This window comes from Chiloscyllium punctatum, chromosome 20 (assembly GCF_047496795.1).
Source record: "Chiloscyllium punctatum isolate Juve2018m chromosome 20, sChiPun1.3, whole genome shotgun sequence".
NCBI lineage: Eukaryota > Metazoa > Chordata > Chondrichthyes > Orectolobiformes > Hemiscylliidae > Chiloscyllium > Chiloscyllium punctatum.
In genome coordinates, this window is record NC_092758.1 from 63,166,851 (window position 1) to 63,184,469 (window position 17,619).

The following is a 17,619-nucleotide window of genomic DNA, read 5'->3' on the forward strand; positions in this document are numbered from 1 at the left end:
TGAGTACGTCTCCACTTTCAGCACCACTTGGAATAAATAGGAAAGATGCAGGATATACTTTGAGTAAGGGACTTCAGTGACCAATACCAAATGTGGCTCAGAAACACCTCCATTGGCTGAGCAATGGAAGAAATGGCTGCCAGGCATGGCCTGAGGCATATGGTGAGAGAAAAAGAAAGGCAAAATGACTGTTGTGAACTCATTCTCATCCTCATGAATCTACTTATCACAGATGTACCACCTGTCCATGATATTATTAGGAAGACTGACTACCAAGTTCTCCTTGTGGCAATGAATCCTGATGTCACTTTGAGGATAGCTATCATCATGCTGTGTGGAATGCTCAATGAGTGAGATCTTGTGGTTCAAAACTGTGCATCCAAGAGACATCAGCTGTAGCACAATTGTATTCCACCATAATCTTGGCATATTCCTCACCCTACTGTTACTATCAAACAGTAGTCAATCTTGATTCGATGCAAGGTAGAAAACAGTATGCTTGAGGCAGGTCCAAGAAAACTGAAACATTGAGGTGCCAATGATGAGGCATTGTCACAGGACTGCATGAATACTGAATAGTGGAAGGATCATAAATAGATAAAGCTAAGCAATCCCACATAGTTGAAACCTTTCACCAAAGCTCTAGTCCTCCAACATACAACCATGTATGGTAGTGAAAAATGAAACTCCATAAAGACTCACCATCTCAGTGATAGCAGAGTCTAGCATCATAGTGCAAAAGACAGGGCTGACTCATTTTGTAATCATTTGCTATTTTATATAAGAAGTAGAAAATCACCTTCTGAGGACCCCAGCATGAGGGTAAGAAAGTGAAGTAGATTCATTCTATCTGAAAACAAGAAATGCATGCTATATCCAGGTTGTAGTACCGAACAGTCATGCTGTTTAATTAGCAATAACGTTCGAGCTGTTCGAGCAAAGCTATAACACTAGTATCTACTGAACAAGGTGAGAAATTTTCCAGATTTGTATTGTCTGCAAAAAATTATATAAGTCCAAACTGGCCATTAATTGCTCATCAATACAGATCCAAGCTCATTGGTGAGACAGAAACCAAGACACTGTTCCTTGTGGATACAGTTAATTAAATATTCAATCTTACAGCTCCTTCCACACCTTAGTTCCACATGTTTCCTTTCTATATCTATTGATTTTAATCACCTGCCTAACTGCTTGCTGTAATAACATAATCTACTCCCAGTCAATAAGAAAGTGACTATGAAGTAGCAATGCTCATCAATATCTGGCCATTCGGCCCCAGACTTCATTACAGCCTTGGTCCAAACAGGAACAATTGAGCTGAATTTAAGAGGTTGGCAAGAATGGCTGCCTTTTATATCTGTATTTGAGTGAGTATGGAAGCAAGAAGTCAGAGTTCATGTAAATTCAGTTGAATCATGGCAAATTCTTCACTGACTTGAGCCATATTGAGTACAAAGGAAGTTGGTTGTGGTTATCGGAAAACAATCATCACAGCCTTAGGGCATGTACATTATGTACAAACCATAATCTCCTAGACCATACACAAGTGAGATACACTTCGGAGGGGTGGTGTGGTATTATTGGTCCTAAGGGCCTGTTTCCATACTATAGGGATTCTATAATAATATAGTCAAATTCAAGATTTCCATATTTTCTGGGATAGAGTTTAGCTGTGTTATTCAATGGCATTGATATTGTCAAGTCCCAACAATCAAAATCCTGAGGGTTACCAATGAAAAGCTGCATTAAAGCTGCACTGACTAGACTTTTACAGAAGCTAGATATTCTATGCTGAGTCACTCCCTTTCTGATGCGTCAAAACCTTTCTATCATCTATATGGCATAATTCTAGAGGCCAGTTTCCTGTCACCAAGTCACCCTTTATTTACACGTGGAAAGTCCTTGACACAATTATTATTGATATCTGTGACACATATGTATTGTGAAGTTGACAGGTATAAAAATAATAGTCTGAGGGAACTTGGGTGTCTGGAATTTACATTTTCCCCTTCTAATGGATACATTCACCTGGTAGAAATGTTTAAGGACTATGTCCAAGTTCTCAATGTACTCCTTATTGGTCTTCCAAATAAATGGCAACCTCGGATGTATCTTGTAAATGTTCTCCATCGTCCACTGAAAAGTTACACAGGCTAATGATACTCCAAATAGCAGTCTTGTATATTAGTACAAACCCTTATGGGTAATTAATTGTAACACAGTTCTGGGAATCCTTATCTAAATGCAATTGCAAGTACACGGCTTCATGAAGGACAGGCCCTACACCCTCCACCCACCATGCTGCTAACTTTGCTTATAAATCCTCTACGCGAAGGACTGGGTATTCATTCAGCTGTGAAAAACCATATATTTAAACTCCCCACAAAGGCAAATCAACCCATTGATCTTCACAATCATAATGACTGGTTTAGCCCATTCTACAAACTGTATTAGTTTGATGATTCCTTTGCTTTTCAGTCTTCTGTTTTCTACCTCTACTTTTGCATGCAAGACAAATGACATTGGACAGGCTTTGCACATGTTTCCTGGTCAACATGCAAGATTCCCTTGGTTCCCTTGGTAGTCCTAGACCTTACTGAAAAACCTCTAGATTGAGTCAATCTAGGGTAATGTTTCTCAGCCAACTTCATCCCATCAAAGCTTAGGTCCTAGCCTTTTACTAAATCAGTGATAACTGAACCAGCTGCTTCTCATCAGAGGCTGTAACCGAAATTGTACCTTTTATCTAATACCGGCTGCCCGGTATACTTTCTTAGCCTAGTTGAGGTCTTGTGCAGATTTAAAGGATAGAGTCCAGAGCAAATTTTGTTAAAATCTAGTTCTGCGTTCACTGAAATGGCCGTAACTATATTCCCCTCTTTTAGAACTGGGTGACCATTTAACCAGATGTTTATTTTGATGAATTCTGATTTGGATGTTGCTAAGCAGTTTATCTGTTCCAAACCAGATGTAGGTGGACATTCCAGGATGTGCACTTTCTTGGAAAAGTTTTCTATGAGTTCTGTTACTCCATTTAGATTGAGTGGGACGTCTTTGCTGTTCCCAGTCTGCATACCATTAGGCTTGCTGCCTGGATCCTGAAGAAAATTTTAATCATTTAGCCAAGACTTGGCTTTGTTTTGGGGTTTTGCTATGGGCTGACCTTGAGGCCCTCTGTTCAAGATATGTGCTGAGTGAAGCTATGCAATTTCCTGCACTTAAGTGGTGTTCCCCAAGCTCAGTTGGATTTGTGAGAGTGTCCACTTCCATTGAATATCCTGCAACTCATATGCTCCAATTGCTGCATTTTCCAACGATTAAACTAACTGTTGTGCATGTTTCAAATCTAGTTGGGTTTCAGCCAGTAGAATCTTTTGCATGGTTGCATCATTAGTCCCACTCTCATTGAAATAATTCCACCGAAGCCAATATCCCGTCACCACATCATTCCTTATTTACATGTGGAAAGTCCTTAATATTGATTCAGCTTCCTTAGAGCCAGGTCTCAGAGTGAGCAGAACCACTGACACTCCTATATCTATCAACCAGGATTGCCTAACTGGACCAGATTAACAGCCCCAGTCAGGGAACTCATATTCTGCGATGTTCACCTGGCTGATTTCATTACAATCACTACAGAAGGAAACACGTTTCACTCGCTAGATTGAATGCTGCTTCAAAATGCTCAAGATGCTTAAGACCACTCTCTACAAACTGTTCTGCTTGAGAGTACCCCATCTTCCCACACCTTGAGCATCCACTAACCCTCTCCACCGGCATACAATGACAGCAGTGGGCACAGCAGCAAACACCAAAGGTTCTTCAGCAGCACCTCTTAAACTTGTGACCTCTATCACCAAAAAAGGAGGACAAAGGCAGCAGGATTTTGACACAACAATGAAAGAGTGTGAATAGATTTGCAAGTCAAGATAGTCTGTGTCTTGAAAGTGAACTTGAAAGTGATGGTGTTCCCATGAATCTGCTGTCTTTGTCCTCCTTGATGAGAGGTCACAAGTTTAGGAGGTGCTGCTGAAGAAGTTTGGTGTTTGCTGCATTACACACTGCTTGCCAATGTATGTTTGGAAGAGTGAGTGAATTGTTTGAAATGAATGCGCTTGAGCTTCTTGAGCAGAAAAAAAAATGCAGAATAGAAACCAATACTACCAAATTACACAGACATTTCAATAATTTCTAGGTTTTCAGAGTGTGGGTTGACAAAAGATAAACAATCTCAATGTTAGGGTAAATTAAACCTTATAGTACTAAAATTCAACATAACTGACATTAACAAGAACTGGAGATCACTGCATTACCTCAAATGAGTATACTAACTTCATCAGATGGGAACTTTAAGGTGAATGACCCTTTTGTTGTGGTCGGCAAATAAATCCACTTGGTTTTCTATAAACTGGCCAATTATTTAATGCCTAATGCTTACTTTTCCAGAAGTATTTGCATTTTCAAACCCTGTTGAACATATCTGAATGCAATTTATGCATGAAAGTCACTATAGAATCTGGAATAGGGCGTCAATTAGCTCAGTTATCTGGATGGCTGATTTGCAATGCAACATTGTTTCAATTCCTGCACTGGCTTATGTTATTAAAAAAGATTCATCTTCTCAAATTCTCCCCTTGCCTTAGGTGTAGTGACCCTCAGATTAAACCTCACCAATCGTCTCTCTCTCTCTCATGAGAGAACAGCCCTGTGGTCTGTTTGGAGAATTGGAACTTTATCCTTACGATCTGGAATAGTTTCATTCACTACAGGATTATAGGTGTTCCCTGCCTGCATTAGCACAAAACCAGAAGACTCTACCATTGTTGGGAACACTTTAGATTAGGTTGTAAGAGATGTATTTCTTATTTAAGATGAAATTTGGAGAGTCCAAAATGTGAGGAAGTAATTTGAGAATTAATAGTTAGTAATCTTTGAAGAAATAATGAAGAAGACATGATCTATATGGACTTCATTAAAGCATTTGACAAGGTTCCTCATGGTAGACTGGTGTGCAAGGTTAGATCACATGGAATACAGGGAGAACTAGCCATTTGGATACAGAACTGGCTTGAATGTTGAAGCCAGAGGATGGTGGTGGAGGATTGTGTTTCAATATGGAGGCCTGTGACCTGTGGTGTGCCACAAGGATCGATGCTGGGTCCACTGCTTTTCATCATTTATATAAATAATTTGGATGTGAATATCTGAAATATGGTTAGTAAGCTTGCAGATGACACCAAAATTGGAGGTGCCATGGACAGTGAAGAAGGTTACCTTAGACTATAACAGGATCTTGATCAGATTAACCAATGGGTTGAGAAGTGGCAGATGGAGTTTAATTTAGATAAATGCGAGGTGCTGCATTTTGGAAAGGCAAATCAGGGCAGGACTTATACACTTAACGGGGATGGGGGAGTCCAAAACTAGAGGGCATACATTTAAGGTGAGAGTGGAAAGATTTAAAAGGGGCAAACTTTTCACACAGAGGGTATTGCAGGTATGGATTGAACTGCCAGAGGAAGTGGTGGAGGCTGGCACAGTTACAAATTTAAAAGGCATCTGAATAAGTATATGAATAGGAAGGGTTTAGAGGGATATGGGTCAAAATGCTGGCAAATGGGACTAGATTTATTTATTTATCAACATGGACGAGTTGGAGCTAAGGGTCTAATTCCATGCTGTACAGGTCTATGACTCTATAACTTTAAGTCAGGGCATCAATGACAAAACACTGATACAGCTAAGTTATTTGAAAACTTCCAAAATGTAGACTGATAGATTGTTGGACAAGAGTGTTCAGGACTAGTTAACCAGTTGGTAGATGGACCTAAGATTGAAACTTGATCAAATTGAAAAGTAGAATAGGTTTGAGGAGCTGAATGATCTACTGCAAGTGACCCTCTTTTTCTTTCTGTTGTATATTGCCTATTCATTTGATTATATAGTACTTGTTGTATAATAAAGAGGTTGAAAGGGATAATGCTGACAATAGCTTGGATACTACACTCTATGATTATGCCCTATGGTGACAGACTAGTTTAGGAGCTCAAAGAAGGAGGACGTAGGTCTTCCTCATATTCTCTACAATGATATCTATCATATTAACGTAACTAATTTATGTACTTAATTGCTATCAGGCAATAACGTACATCTTGTCTAAGATTAGACTCTTTTGTTCATCTACCAAGTGGTCTTTCTCCACCACACCAGATCAAGTAGCTCTTGTAAATTCCTAACAGGAAAAACGATATTGGCAGCAGCTCTACCAGATCACTCATACAACATGATAAGCTGTGTTGAGGATTCATCATACAGTACCTTAAATGTTCTTTATGTGCTTATAATTGGACATGACTCACCATTATTTCCATCGCCTTAGACTCAAAATGTTATGAGCCCAATTAATGTTATTACTGGACAAGAAAGATGTCAGAATTAAATCGGGCCTGATAAATCAAATTTGTTTTGTTTAAATTTAATTGGTGATCTTTCACTGAAACATCAGGACACAAAGCTGCAGATTTGGTTGTAACAATAAGACAGAAGTTTAATACACAAAAAAGCAAAGCAAACTATCTCATCATAATATTTGAAAGATTTGAATACACATTGCAAAACAAAATCCCATCGGTTTCCTAACCACACCATATCACAGTTATGCACACATCCAAAGAAATTCCTTTCCTGTCAAATCAGTAAGTTTGACTTAACTGCTGCTTCTCAGTTCTGGTTCTATGAGCCACGAGGCCTTTTTCTTTGGCCAGTCCCACAACTGAGAGCTTAGACTTTTGGACTTCCTCAATATTTTAATGATTTGTAGAGTTCTAACTTAAACACTCCTGGTTTGGAAGTTTCACAAAGTACACTTGGTCTCTGAGAAAACTTATTTCCTTCACTGTGCTGAATAATCTCCTTTTTCTAGGAGACAGTACAGTCGCTTTTGGCCCCAGTGAGGTCTCCTTCAAATTGCCTAAAAGCTTTTTAACAAAGTTAAAAACAAACTTGATCAGTCTACACTCTAAGGCTAATGGCTTGTTTTTTTTTGTCTGTCCACAGTCACAAACTACAATAGATTATAAAAAAATTCTCTTAAGAATCCTGGAGGCACATGCTGGTTTAAAATCATGGTTCCAAATAGATGGACCTAGTTTGTCTTTAAAGCTCTTAACAAAAGTAGCCCAACATCCATAGGACCATACTTCAAAATCCAAACAATAAAAATTTATATGAATATAGATAGATCATGTACATTCATCACATCTCACTCCATAGTAGAATGAAATGTATCTTTAGGAGTTATTCATTTCCTGCCAAAAGTCCTTTTCAAGATGAAAGTGAAAGAACTGCAGATGCTGGAAATTTGAAAGTGTAGTGATTGTAACAAAGTCAGCCAGGTGGACTTCATAGAATATGAGATTCCTGATTGGGGCTGTTAATCTGATTGGGGTTGTACCAGAGTAAAGGATGCCTTGGCGAAGGGATACCGGCCTTTGTGAAATTATTTCAAAACATAAGCAGAAATTTAAGAGAAACTAAGCAGACTTGCCAGCATCAGTGGAGAGAAAGTAGAGTTAACATTTTAGGTCCAATGATCCTTCTTCAGAACTGTTTTTGTAGCTAGGAAAAGGTGGTATTTGTGCCTGCCCATTTAGGATGTGAAAAGGAGCAAATGATTGCTGGAGATGGATAGAGAGAACAGCAGCTAGGCAGACAAAAGTATGGATAATGGTGAGCCAAGGAGAAAGAAAAGCTGATAATAGAAACCTGATTTTAGTAAGTGAAAATGGGTTGCTTATGAGTAAAGCAACCCATGTCATGATAGGGCCTGCTGGCTTGGGTTGGGTAAAGAACATGGCAAAGGGTGTTCACATCCTAACATGATTGAATCAGAGGAAATCAGAGTTGATGATGTCATCAATACAGAATTATATTCTGGCCTGATTGTTGATATTTTGTTTCATTTTAATTTTACATGATGGTCTTTCACTGAAATATAAGTACACAAGGCTCCAGATTTGGCTTTAACAATACAACATGTATAAAATAAAACAAAACAAAACAAACTATCCAAATAGATTACAGTATTAAAGATTTCAAAACAAATGGCAAAGCAATATACCACAGAATTTCCAACACCATTGTATCACAGCAATTTAAAAATCCAGAGAAGTTCCTTCCCTATGAAATTGATAGGTTTGACTTAACTGCATCTTCTCACTTCTTGTTCTGTGAGCTATGAGACCTTTTCCCTTGATCACATTCTGGGATCTTACCCTATACTCTGCGATGCTAATGACTTTTCTGTTTTTTTCTCCTGTTATACGTTCCCACATACAAACTTTCATTAATACTTCAGGAGGCACATACTGTTTTAAAATTAGTGTTCTGGAAGGAGTGACTTAGTTAATTTTTAAAAACTTTCACAGAAATAGATTCAACACCATTTACTGCTGGTTTAAAATCCAAACTTTAAAATAATTAACATATATAAATCACTCATTTTTCATTATAAAACACAAAGGAGAATCTAGAGTGACATGTCCAAAGTGAGGTAACTTGACAATTTGGCTTCTGTTATTTCCACTTTATTTTGAGAAAGTCTCTAACTTTAAATGTATTAGATGATCCATTTCTGGTGTGTTATACGTTAAACATCACAACACATTTCCAATCATTCATTTACTTTGTGCAGTCCATTGCATCACACTGGACTTTAGTAATTTAGTTCATTGAGTGTACACTTTGGAACTAAGCCTTTGGATAACTCTTTGTGAAATAAATCTTGCATGTAATCTCCTGCTGCATGAGATTATTCATCAACATGAAACCATGATCTATGCTCTGTCTTTGGTTTCATTAACAGAGTTCTATAAACTACATTCAAGCCTTTTAAACTCATATGTCCAACTCTTTCAAAAGACGCAACAAGCAATTGTGTAATTTTGATTAATGCATTGCTTAATATATTATTTTCGTGAATGATCAGACTATAATACATTGACAGCAGCAATGACAAAAGGAAATAATGTGTTGGGTAATCTCAGAGCACAAGAGTTGCTAAAATGTTTACTCTAGATGTATGACCAATATAAGCAAAAGGTGAAATATCTGATCTTTCACCCACATGGTGCAGTCACTGACAAAAACAAGGCCTCGGATTAACAGGGACAAAAATGAATATTTACAAAAACATCCCTACACAAATGTCAGGATTACAGAGAATGGCCAATTTCAGATGATGCAGTATAATTGTAGCTGTCTCAAGCACATTTCAAAAAGTGCTATAATTAAAGTATCGGTGCAGATGAGGAAGACTATTTCATCTGTAGCAGCTTTGAAAGCGAGTAGGACATTAGTCATGATTACAGCTTGCGGCAAAAGCTTCTTTGTGATACCTTTTAATATGGGAATACTGTTGTATTGCAGCTACTATACAGTTCTGGCTGAACAGGAGACTCTTCTGTTCTTACCGCTTGCAATAAACATATTGGAAAAATTTTGCACAATCAATCTTTTTAGCCACATCATACACCCATCCTCCAAGGCCATCAGGTTCCAGATTCCAGAACCTGGACATTCTGTCTCAGAATAAACTCTCTGCACTTCAAGATCTCCACTGGGAGAATCAGTTAAACTATTTTAACTCATCCACTGAGCAAGATCAAACCATCCCCCATCAAAGGATTCAATTGGTTTCTAAATAATCTCACAATTTCTGCTGTAATCTTAACATTATCAAAAAATTACAACGTAGATTCTGACATTAATCCTAAATATGTCTATTACTGATTAGAACTTTCTGAAAGTTCACATTCCTGTAGTAAACACAGTTCCTTCACTTTAGGGATCATTCTAATCACACTTCGTTTAAGCTCCTCTAGATACTGATCTGCCTCCTATGTGTCTTGGCAATCAGAGTGCAATAGAGTTTGCACTAACCGAAGAACTATGTTGCTTAAGCAGGAAATCCTACCACTTTTACCTGATTTTGGTTATGTAGTTTAGCAGCACTTTCTTTGCATTGCTGATTGTTGCATTCACCATGAATGGCAATACAAAATGAGAATATTTTTAATCTCAAATCTTGCTATTTTACCTTAGTCATGGAGTATCTTTCATCCTTTTTCTGCTTCTCTGCCATAAATTTCAACCAGATTTGTCTGCTCAGTTACAGATTTTGTCATTCCTGGGCTGCTGAAGCTACTTCTCCAGCTTCTCCTGCCCTTGCTAGTTTGCATGACCTAATATGAAGTAGAAACTGAACAATGTACAAATACTACTTTCATTAAAATGTACATTTTGAGTAACCACCAGTTGAAATCTCACCAAAATCAAAAACAATCTCCTTCCAGTGAAATCAGCAAAGCAACAGAATATGTATATTTTACCTCACATCTGATTTTAGATCGAGATTTAGACAGATTAAAAATTAAAATCAGTGGCATTTTATAGGTGTCTGAGTGACCTGGGCTATGGTGTTCAGACGAGAATTCTGGTAAGGTCTTTCTCAATTTTGGAAGTATCTCACTCCACCTTTTGTGCATCTACAGAGCAACAAAGTGAGTTTCCCATTGGCCAGTGGTGAGTTGCCTATTCAGGGGCATTATATCTTGTGAAACGCCCTATTAGCGCCACAACGTGCCTCTTAAATATTCAGCTTCCGAGCTTAATAAATGCCCCAAAAAGCTACATCAAAAATTCTCAACATGGAAGTCAGAGCAGGTACTTGGCAGCTTGCCATTTGTTCTCCAAGTCCTTCACATTAGAATTGAGCATGGCCATCTCAGAACACACTGGTGACACACAGCCCACATCCAATGACACTGGGATCCAATATTGATGGCCATAAAAAACCTTCATGGCACATCTCCGATCCACTCACAGGATGCTTCTGGGCACAATGGTGACTATCATTACAATGTTCTGCATGGACACTTTCCACTCAGGGAATTCATGGACTGGACCCAGCTGCATCTTCGCTCTATTTGCATACTGTCATAACAATCACTGATTCTGAACCCATCTGGATGCTCAGAGCATTGTATTACCTTCTTACCTTCTTAACTCTCTCAGCTAGAGATACCAGGCTCATATTACGTATGCTGAAAATGTGTTGCTGGAAAAGCGCAGCAACTCTGATCACCAGCATCTGCAGTCCTCACTTTCTCCTCATATTACATATGTCTTGCTATTTTGCGCAGACACAAAAGCAAGAAGTTTGTAATGACTGTCAGCAAATCTCTGTCAAGTCAAGAAGTTAACATTTGCTCAAGGGTTCCCAGCATATTAAATGAAGGGAAGATTCCAATACCAGCCCAAGGCCTTGGACATGGTCAGTCAGCCACTTGGAGTGGTCAGAATCAGGACTCTCCACAGAGAGGAAGGAGCCAAATGTCACGCAGCCCATCATCCATCATGACTTTTTCTGCTTTTTTGGTTCCTGCTTTCCTCCTGGAAGAAAGAGAGACAGGTATTAAGGTAATGGTACAGCTGTTATTGTTCGTCCAGATGATAAAGCAGCACAGAGGTCATACAGGGTTATTGGTGTCAAAAATGGCATCTTTACTGGCAGAGTGAGGAAGGTCATTGAACGTCCTGCTACATTGCTATGCATTCTTCCAATCAGCTGAGACAGCACTGATCTAGGTACAAAGTAGGGTGCTAATTTTCCAAATCTGCCTTTTCTGGGGAAAATGTCAGGAATTACACAGGGCAAATCCAGATTGACAGTTTTTCCGCACAATAGTCTTTTAGAAGGTGGGGGAGGGGAGGTAGTAGCGGTGGTAGGTGGATAATGAAACAAGTTTGGTAAATTACAGTGAGAAATCATATTTGGCTTCAGTTAGAAAAGCTTCAAAAAACTCAGTGCAAGTCTCACTTAGACAAGTTAATGTAAGATTGAACCCGAGCGCCTACATAACAAAGGTTTATGATATAATACAGTCTCTTCTAAATGAATGCTTTGAAAATTCAATCTCATACCAGTCATGGTTCATGACCTTGACAATTATGAAGAAAAAGTGAAGAGATGTCAGAAAGAATTTCAAAAATTTATCATTTCGTTGGATAGTGGGTGAGGTTTGTTTTTGTCGTTCTTGCATGAGACAATAGATTTTGCAACATAAGGGATAAGATACACAGTAGCTTCTGAAATTCAACACAAGCAGGACACAAAATGACAGAATCCAACAACAAATTCCACATGGATTTAAGACCAATTAGACATTAAAATGATCGAAGACACAAAGACAAATATAGCTTTTAAATAAGATTTCTTACAAATTACTGTTTTTAGTCATTCACCATAAGTCATGATAGAAAACATAGAACCAGGACAAGTAATTACCAAATGTATATCCATACAATAAGTTCAATTTATATAGTACCTTTAATGCAGTAAGGTTTCCCAAGACACTTCACAGTAGGGTTATTAAACAAATGTGACACTAAGCCACATGTTAGTACAAGAGGGACTGACATTGAAACTGCATAAATTACTAGGGCCAGGTGAATTGTATCCTGGACTGTTAAGGGCCAGTCATTCTGACCTCAATGGTGGGCAAATTACTGCTATTGGAGTGGCCAGGGATAGTCAGAATAATTTTATTAATGGGAGGTTTGGCCTTACTAATTTTATTAAATATTTTTGAGGAAGTAATAAGAAGGATTGATAAGGATAATACAGTGGATGCTGCCAACCTGGGTTTTAGAAATGACAGGGTCTCACATGCAGCTGGATTAGAAAAAATAAAGGCTATGGGAGACTGGGAAATGTGATCAGTTGGATCCAAAATTAGCACAGTAACAGAAAACAAAGGGTAATGGCCAATTTTGCAAATGGAAAGTGGTATTCAATGGTGTTCCACAGGGCTCAGTTTGTGTTTGTGTTTTATATTAATGACTAAGACTTGAACATGGAAGACATGATTAAATTTGCAGAAAACACAAAAAAAGTAACTGATGATGAAGAGGGTGGATGTCAATTGGAAGAAGATATCAATTTGGTAGAGTGAGCAATTTGGAATTCAATTTGGAGATGTTCATTCAGGAAGGGCAAACAAAGCAAGGGAATATACAGTTCATGGGAGGGTATTTAAAGAGAAAGATGAAGTGGGACACTGTAAAGTCCATGTTTACAGGGTCCATGGAGGAGGCCAGGCACATTGATAAATTGGTAACAAAATCAAATGAGATGCTTTCCTTCATTACATGAGGTATAGAATACACATTTTAATTCTGGAGCAATGTAAGATACTGATTAGGCTATAGCTGTTTTGTGTACAGCTCTAGTCACTTCATTACAAGGATGTTGTTGCCCTTTCTCTCAAGAGAGTGTACAGAGCAGATGTACACAAGTGCTGCCTGGACTGGAAGATTGCAAGTATGGGAAAGGTTCAGTAGATTAGGAGTGTTTTCCTTTGAACAGAGGAAGATCAAGGGTAATCTAATTATGGTGTATCAAATAATGAGGGTCTCAAATTAAATGTTTTCTTGAGTGGAGAGGTCAACTACCAGGGTAATTTAGCATTTATGGTGATTTAAGGCGATTAATAGAAAGATTAAAGGGACTTGAGGATGGTAGATGTCCTACCAGAGGGTGAAGGTATCTGGAATTCACTGCCTGGTTTGGTATTTGAGGCAGAAGCCTTCAACTCGTTTAAAAGGAACCTGAAGCACTGTAACCAGCAAGGCTATGAAACAGGTGCTGGTTTGTGGGATTAGAATGGGCAGCTAGTTTGTTCAACTGGTGTAGACACACTTGGCTGAGTGGCCTCTTTACGTGCTGTAACCTTTCTAAGATTCTGTTTGTCCACAAGGAGGTATTCGATGAGGTGGTAAATGGTTGTCCAAGAGGTAATTCTTAAAGAATAACTTACAGGAAGAAGAGATATGTAAGCCATAGTGCCCCTTGATCCTCCTCCACAATTATTCAAATAATGACTGAGCCTCTGTATCAACTTGGCCTTCCTCCTTTATCTCAACATTCCTCGATTAATTTTGAGCCCAAATATCTACTAATCTTGAATATACAAGAGTCTTCACAGCCTTCCAAAGTAATTTGTCTGTGTTTCAGACCAATGCCTTATTCTGCAACTACAATATCTGTGGCTCTAGTCTCTCCAACAAGAGAAACTAACTTGTTGAAACGATGTTAATAAAATATCCAAACATTAGTCTTGCAAAATCTGTCATATTATTTTCATGTATTATTGCATTGTTGCATTGTGCCAGATGTTGTTGTTACTTAATAACTCAAAATTTTAAGTCATTAGACTTCACAAATAATTCAACATGTATTACATAATTACAAGTGATAGACATTTTTAAAAAGTTATTTGTACATAGGATGTGGACGTCACTAGCTAGATCAGCATTTAATGTCAAACCCTCGTTAGTGCACCCAAGGTGCTGATAGGAAGAGGATTCCAAGATTTTGAACCAGTGAACAGAGCTGGGCTAGATAGACTGAAGCAAAGATTGGCGGGCAAAACAATTGCAGTGATGGTGATGATGTCGAAGTTCTTGAATGTTGCTTTAAGCTTAGATTTCATTTGAAAATATGAAAAGCAAAAATAAATCATTTTAAATTATTGTTGCAACCTGCTTAGAATTGTATACTACTTTATTTATTCATATTTCAATAGTGTTTTTAATGATCATGTTTGGTATTACACACATCTCCTTGTTGCCTGACTCTGTTCACTATACAAAATGGGCTTATCACAAATTAATGGTTTATGACTTAAACAGAAGGGTTTAATGAAACTTTAGCCTGCTGTTTAATGTCATGCCAACAATAACAACGTGTTTTGTCGCCTACTTTGCGACTTGACTAGAAATTACACAATATTATCAAACTCTAATTATATTGAATTTTGTATTTCGCACATTAGTGGGGGGAGATATCAACTCATGTGCAGATATCTTGAAGCTATTGGGGTACAGAATTAATAATAATAAAGTCATATGATTTTTAAAAGTCTGCATAGATATGATTTATGCAGTGGTGTCCTGTAGTAATATTAATGAGCTTTGTAGCAAATGCCATGATGTATAGGAATGCTACAAATGTCCTCATCTAAATTATAGAATCATATGGCAGAGATGGAGATAATTCAACCGTAGTCTGTGTTTGCTGGTAGAAGATGAAGTGCTAGTGAGCTAAGATACTCATGTGTGCCAATAAGCTGAAGCACTTCTGTGTACCATCTTGAGCTCAAATGATAGCATGCAATGAAGTTAAAGAACCATCCCCTCGTCACTAGGTAAAGAATTCTCTTGCTCTAAGAATGAAAAACCAACTAGCAAGTAAGACAGTCAAAGGAAACAGAACAAAGTAATTTGGGGATGGACAATAAACACCAGCCAACAGCGCCCACATCCCACAAATGAAGAAAACTCATTGCAAAGCAAGAATCACAAATTGACTGATCAATGATCAATGTTCCACCATTTACTTTTCACAGATGACTGATAGAGACTGATCTATTGCCTAACGTTTAATTTTATTGCAGACTCTCATTTTGAATCTGTGCATGTGTTGCATTTATATTTCTTATTACGTTTAGCAGCTACTGAAGCTATTCATGAAAGACTACTAAAATTGGTTCCATTTAAAACATAAATTAAAGTGGTCTGGGAGAAAGGTATACACAAATGCAATTGCATCCCAATATGCCAACATCTTCATGCACAGGTTCGAACAAGACTTCTTTACGCAGGATCTCCAACCAACATTACACACCAGGTATATTGACGACATTTTTTTCCTCTGGACTCATGGCGAGGAGTCACTGATAAAACTACACAGTGATATCAACAAGTTTCATCCCATCATCAACTCACCATGGACTACTCTCGACTATCTGTCTCATCTTGGACACATGCAAGTCCATCAAGGATGAACACCTCAGCAAACCCACAGGCAACCTCACAATGCTACACTCCTCTAGCTTCCACCCAAAACATATTAAAACAGCCATCCCCTATGGACAAGCCCTACGTATACACCGGATCTGCTCAGATCAGGAGGAATGTGACGGGCACTTGGAAGTACTCAGGGATGCCCTCATAAGAATGGGGTACGATGCTCAACAAATTGACTACCAGTTCCGACGTGCCACAGCAAGGAACCGTAATAACCTTCTCAGGAGACAGACATGTGATGCAACCGACAGGGTACCCTTCGTGGTTCAGTACCTCCCAGGAGCTGAAAAACTATGCCATGTTCTTCGTGACCTGCAACACATTATCAATGAGGATGAGCACCTCACCAAGACCTTCCCCACACCTCCACTGCTCACCTTTAAACAACCGCCAGACCTCAAACAGATCATTGTTTGTAGCAAGCTGCCCAGCTTTCAGGACAACTCCATACAACCCTATCACGGTAGGCGCTGCAAGGTGTGTCAGAGTGTGGACGTGGATACCACCATTACACATGGGGACACCTCCCACCATGTACGTGGCAGGTACTCATGTGACTCAGCCACCGTTGACAACCTTATACATTGCAGGCAAGGATTCCCTGAGGCATGGTACAGTGGGGAAACCGAACAAAGACTATGGCAACGGATGAATGGGCACCGCACAACAATCATAAGACAGGAGTATTCCCTCCCAGTTGAGGAACACTTCAGCAGTCCAGGACATTCGACTTCGAACCTTCGGGTGACCATCCTCCAAGGTGGACTTCGGGACAGGCAGCAGTGAAAAGTGGCCGAGCAGAGGCTGATAGCTAAGTTCGGTACCCGTAGGGAGGGCCTCAACCGGGACCTTGGTTCATGTCACACTACAGGTGACCACCATTGCACTATACACACGCACACAGACACTCCTACACACACTCATACACACAGACACGCACACGGACACCCACACACACCCTTATAGACACACACACACTCCCACACTCACACATGCAGCCTCTCAGAGACTTAGACCACTCTACACTCACACACACACACACATATATACACTCTCTCTCACAGACACTCACAACCCCCCACCCCAGACATACAAACACACTCCCATACGTACGCCCTCACAGACGTAAGACACACTGCACTCACATACACACACATATACACTCTCTCTCACACTCTCAACCCCCCAACCCAGACAGACACACAGACCCCATGCACACATATACATATACGTTTGTGGGGTGAATTTGTACTTGCAGAGTTACATTGTACTTTGCTCAAAAATTGCATGAATTCATGCAAAACTCTGTTATCTCACTTTTTAGATTAGAATCAATCTAAGCATCATGGCACAGAGAGAGAACACAGGGGGCTAACACCTTCAACATAGTGTCTAGCTAACACCAATTGTTACAGTTAACCTGAGAATGCAACTTTTAATGTATAAAAAAACTGTGTAGTTCTAAGTGTTGTGCCAGGACAGTACCAGGCATTGGACAATTCTCCCATCCCTGTTACATTCTCTTCAAACCTTTTCCATGAGGCAGAAGATATAAAAGTTTGAATAGATTCAAGAACAACTTCTTCCCTGCTATTACCAGACTCTTGAGTGACCTCTCAAATGTTAATTCTGATCTCTATCTCTCTGCACATCCTCTTTGGCTGTAACACTGTATTCTGCACTCTGTTA

The 17,619-nt window shown here is 39.0% G+C and overlaps 1 long non-coding RNA gene across 2 annotated transcripts in view; it reads right to left on the reverse strand.

Moving 5' to 3' along the window:
• Nucleotides 1-6,613: 6,613 nt before the first annotated feature.
• The window catches only part of LOC140492168 (uncharacterized), a 74,276-nt gene continuing 63,270 nt past the window's right edge, over nucleotides 6,614-17,619 (reverse strand). The window contains exons 3-4 of one of the 2 annotated variants that reach the window (XR_011963509.1): nucleotides 11,060-11,454; nucleotides 6,614-10,244 (exon numbers count right to left, since the gene is read on the reverse strand). This is a non-coding gene — a long non-coding RNA (uncharacterized lncRNA). Of the gene's footprint in view, nucleotides 11,455-17,619 lie in introns of both variants that reach the window. The other variant, XR_011963508.1, reaches the window with a different exon arrangement.